We start from the raw sequence: 5,693 nt of genomic DNA on the forward strand, positions 1-5,693 counted from the left end.
CAATGACAGGTCATGAAGAGGATAAGGGTTCAACTACCGTAGCACACAGCAGTTTGAATCGCGTTGTCTTAATGCAGTAAACAAGAGCAGAAGCGATAACATGGGTTTGTATCGGAATGATCAATGGGTTGCTTGCCTGATGGAGTGGTAGTGGGATACTTCCCTTCAGTTGGATACTCGTGAATATCCTCGGAGGCAGAACCTACCACGAAGAACACATGGGAACACAATCAACACATGACGATATATAACAATATGATGGATGCTATGACATGGCAATATGAATGTGTCTTGGCCTAATGCAAGCTATAACAGAAAGGAATGAACTCATTTGAATCAAGGATTCAAATATTAGTTCATTAAACATGGCCTTAATAGTGCATTTCCTTATTCTGCTTAAACAGCAAGGTAAACTTGTTTTGTCATGTATGAAACCATTACAGATGGATAGATTGGATTTTTTTGATAATTTTTCATATATAAATTATTCCATTTGGAGTTACGGTTGAATTTCTATGATTTTTAGAAGTTTTAAACATTTTCTGGAATTTCCTGAATAAAAATAAATCCAGAAAATGCATTACTGCGTCAGCATTGCGTCATGCTGACCTCAGCGGGTCAAAGGCGCCAGGCCAGGTCAAACCCGACTGGTGGGCCCCTTCTGTCAGCCTCTCAGTTAAATAACAGGATTAGATTAACACTAATTAGCTGTTAGTGGGGCCTGGGCCCACATGTCAGTGACTGATTTAAATAAAATTAGTTAAAACTAATCCTAGATTAGTTAGCAGACCGGCCCCACCTATCATAGACTCAGGGGGGTCTACCTGGGCCCACCCAGGGTCAAACTGGGTCAAACTCGTCGGTGACTCGATGCCGGCGAGGCCCGAGACAGTGGCGCAACTCGGAAAACGCCTACAGGGCACGAGCGAGGCCATTCTTGGGCTCGTTGGAGAGCTCTTGCAGTCGCACATCTAATGGTGGTGGAGGCCGGGCCTACGGTGGCCGGAGACGACGACGGCGAGCTCCAAGGCGGCGGCCGGAGTTCGGCCATGTGCGGGGTGTGGGCTGCGGCGTGCAAACGCGAAAACTAAGGCGCTAGCGAGGCACTACGCGATGCGGCAAGCATGTTGCATAGCACAGAAGGACCAAATGGTCGCCGGAGCGACGCCGGCGACAAGCCCAAGCGGAGACAAGCTTCGGCCATGGTGGAACTATGGCCTAGAGGGTGCAAATGCTTGGGAAAGAAGAGGGGGAAGGCGGCAGAGCTCACAGGGAGGTCGATGAGCAGCTCAGTGGGCTCGGGGGCGACCGGAGCGAGGCGTATCGATGAGCGGCGTCCGGCGGGTACCGAGGTTGAAGGCGATCCGATGGTGGCGATGCAGGGCGTCCGGCGATGCGTGCCTCGGTGGGGAGGGCGAGGGCGTCGCGGCGGAGCTTCTGGACAGGTCAGAGAGGCGAGGGGGTGATGGAGAGCGCGACTACGGTGGTGAGACGGCGACAAGCTCGTCGGCCATGGTGCGGGAGAGGGTGAGGGAGACGAGGGGGAGAGTGAGGGAGGATGAGAGGGGGACGTGGGGGTCGCGTGGCATCCCTGGACATCTCCAGGCATCGGCGGAAGCAGGAGGTGGCCGGCATGTGGCCCGGGCGCCGGCCACGCGCTCCGCGTCCTCCTGGCGGGAGGTGGACGATGACTGGCAGAACCAGTAGGCTGGGCCGAGCCAGGTGGGCTGGCCAGCACAGGTAAGGCCCAGGTGGCTTCCCCCTCTCTATTTTTGATTTGTTTCTGTTTTTCTAATTAACTGCAACTGTTGGGCTTTAATTAAAATACTAAAACGTTTCCAAAAATCCTGAAAATAAATGTGGGCTCTATTTAGATTATTTCCAACAGCAAACATTTATTTCCAGAATTATTTGAGCATTTAAATTATTTTATAGCATTTAAATGCCCAAATTCAAATATTTATGATTTAATTCAATGACCTTCTGTTGACCTAGAAAATTGTGGACCAAATTTGCCAGAGGTTCTAACTCAAGACAAAGAGGGTGAACTTTTTAGAAGGGCATTTCAGGTTCATTGAAAATAATTTTAGTAAACCCTAGTTGTTTCCAGGGGGGTGTTGGGGGTTTCTGCCTTCCCCAATTCAAATTTAAGAGGAATTTAAACATCATGCACATTCTAATGCTTGAACTAGCTAGGGTGTGACAACGGCACCAGCTGTGTACGTCTTGGACAAGGTAAAAAGAAAAGAATTCTGCGAGGCCCTGTCACGTGTGAGATTCGCACATGGATTTGCTTCCAACCCTGAAAGGAGAGTCAGTGCAGATGGAAACAAGGTACAAGGGTTGAAAACTCATAACTGCCACGTCCTACTTCAAAGGGTTTTACCTGTTATCCTTAGAGGATTGGGCCGCCCTAACTTATACAGAGCAGTTGCAGAGTTGGGACAATTCTTCAGGGAACTCTGCAGTAGGAATATCAGGATAGATGCTTTGGAGCGTCTTAGAGACAAGATACCAACTATCCTATGCGATCCTCCAGCCTTCTTTGATGTGATGGTGCATTTGGATGTTCATCTACCTGATGAGGCACTAGTTAGAGGTCCAGTACAGTATGGCTGGATGTACCCTATTGAAAGGGGGCTAGGCACTTTCAAGGGCTATGTTAGGAACAGAGCTAGACCCGAGGGTTCCATTGCAGAGGCCTACATTGCTATAGAAGCGTTGACATTCTGCTCAAAATAGATTGAAACAGCTGATCAGCTTAGCAAAGAGGTGGGTGAAGACAATCCCGGGCTCAATGTTTTCGATTATTCTATTCGAGTTACAGGGAAGAGTCGACAAGAGGACAAACCTAAAGATTTGGACAAAATGGTTTGGTATGTGTTGAATAACTGTCCTCAGATACTACCTTATATCAAGTAAGTGCAGTACTGCAGCTTATACATCGTAATCTACTAAACTTGCAGCACATTTTTATATATTTAGATGTTTGACGCGATCACTATGTTGTGCAGCATCTACAAAGAGGAGTTACTGCCGCAAAATCCAAGAAAAATTGACAAACTGGTTATGGAAGGATTTGCGAAATGGTCCAAGAGGCATGTAAGCTTTTGAAGTGCACTGTCAGTTTTTTTAATATATTGAGTACATAAGATGATCAGCTTGTCTATTTTCTAACCATAGGTTAAGAAGATGCGGGAGGATGGGCAGGCAGTTGATGATGCCCTTTACTCACTAGCAATGGGTCCTTATACTCGGGTAAGACATTATGACTCTTGCGTTGTTGAAGATGTGCGCTACAACACCCTTGCACGAGACGAAGGCAGGAAGACACAAAACAGTGCCATCATGAGCACGGATACGTATGACAAAGAGACAACTGAAATGTATGCTAACATAACAGACATTATTCAGTTGCAGTATATCTCCAGTTTTGAGGATCATCGGTGTGTGGTTCTGTTGTGCTGCCGTTGGTATAACCTGTTTTCCAGGATCGCAAAACCCAGAGCTGATGATTATTTCAAATCCACCAATGTCAAGGCGGCGTACCAGACCAGCGAGCCTTTTATTTTGGCAAATCAAGCAACACAGATATTTTTCTTAGAAGACACATTTGCACGTAGCGATGACTGGAGAGTATTGCAAAGGTTTGAGCAGAGGAATTCGTTTAATGAAGTTGCACAACAAGACGATGCTTACACTGCTCCTGATGTACAAGATAACACAGATGTTCCTAATATCTTTGAGAACCATCACATCAATGACACCGGCGAAAAGATTGCATGTCGTGCCGTGGACATACAAGAGTTGATCAAGAAGAAGCCAACGTTCGAGGACGTTGAGGACGAAGAAGAAGATGACACCGTGGGGAATTACGATTCAGGCTGATACACATGGCGAAGATGTTGACGCTGCTGTTGCGGATGATGATTACATTGCTTTTGTCATATTTACCTGTCAGAAGACGTTTTTTTATCTACTATGTGAAATTGTGTTTGCTATGACAACTGAAACCTGATGAACATGTTGTTTAGTATTTTGCTGTGAGAACATCACTTGTTATGTATGCTGATTTGTGTTTGGTGATTGTATGACAACTAAAACATGATGACATTGTTATTTAGTTGTACTCGTGTTTGGCTGTGAAACTTGAATTTGATGACATAGTTTGCTGCTGGACTTCAATTTGCTTGACGTCTTCGAATGAGAACAAAGCTGACCCGACAGGGCCTCTGCTATTTATTTATTTATATGAGCAAAAGGGGATACCCCCTGATTTCCGTTAATAGAAATCATTAGATGTTCACAACACTATGCCCAGCCTGCTACACAGGTTTCATTCATTACTAGTTTCAGCAAAGTGCTCATGTCGTAGCCACTGAATACATCACGAGTGCTACATACACTGCAAATAAAGAGACAATCATCCTACAGAGCACATCGATTTTGCCCATTATCTTCACAAGCTCTTTCATCTCCTCATTGCTGTCAAGGCCATTCAGCAGCTGTTGCTTGGCCATGATCAGAGGAACTGCATCTTTAACCTTCTGCTCTGCATCTTCTTCTTTTGTCGTTCCTTCAGTTACTTGTCCAACACCCCAACCTGCTGGTATTGGGATTCCTCGGCTAACCAAATAATCAGCGTAGTTGCATTCCCCCACATCATCAACTTCCCAGAAATACAAATCACACGAATCTTCCCTTTTCTGCACAAATCAAATTGGTAGATCATCAACCAAACTATTAAAAAAATCAGCAACTGAAAGCAGTAGAACAACACTTAAACATATTATTACCCCATGATTCGGGCATTTGTAGAAGACTCAGCCAGGGTTGCGGATTGTGGTTGAGACCCGACGGATGACTCTGCGTGATTTGCAGCAGTGGCACCACACCAACGGCAGCGGGTTGCGATGAGCAATCGGCTGCGGTGCGCGTGCCGGCGAGGGTGTGATGAGACCCATAGGCGATGGTACGGGTTGCAACTTGGCGCATATCTGGTTGTTGCCTGCTGAAGAGCAGGTGGACGAGCAGCCAGCGGACATGGTTGCTGCAGCCAGAGCTTCTGATGCTAGGCAGAGTAAGTAGAGAAGAGGAGAACCGAACGTTGAATATGTCAGTTTCATTACTTGCAGAGTAGCATAGCACCATATATAGTCATAGTCTAGGTTTGGATTCGAACCAGCTACAGGAGCACATCTTTCTTTTTTCTAAAACTCGGCAACGTCTCATTACTGTTACACTAGCTTATTCTGTACGCCTTCCCAAGTCTTTGATTTTCTTTCCCTTTTTTGGGAGGAAGGAAGGAGGACAAAATTGAGAGTTCCTGGGACTCGAACCCAAGACCTCTCGGTTGAAAACCAAGGGTGCTAGTCACTTATGTGGCGAACGTTCCCTGTGAGGAGGACGGCAGACGAACGCATTTTCCTTGCAGTTTTCTTCCTATATATAAAAAAGTATGCTACTTGGTGTCCGCTTAGTCAACAAACGATTGTGCCGACCTTGACCGTTGGATTGACATTCAACGTCTGTCGCGTTTCTTCAGTCTCTTCTTCCTCGAGCCGCCAAAGCCAAACCAGCGCCGGCGGGACCACCTGCTCCCGCCTCCCACGGCTGGTTGTGGTCTGCCCCGGCTCCTGTTCGTTCCTGTCCGAGGCCTCACCATCGTCCTCCGCCTTGGTTCGCTCGCCGCG

Source organism: Triticum urartu, chromosome 2 (assembly GCF_003073215.2).
Source record: "Triticum urartu cultivar G1812 chromosome 2, Tu2.1, whole genome shotgun sequence".
In the NCBI taxonomy this organism is placed as follows: domain Eukaryota; kingdom Viridiplantae; phylum Streptophyta; class Magnoliopsida; order Poales; family Poaceae; genus Triticum; species Triticum urartu.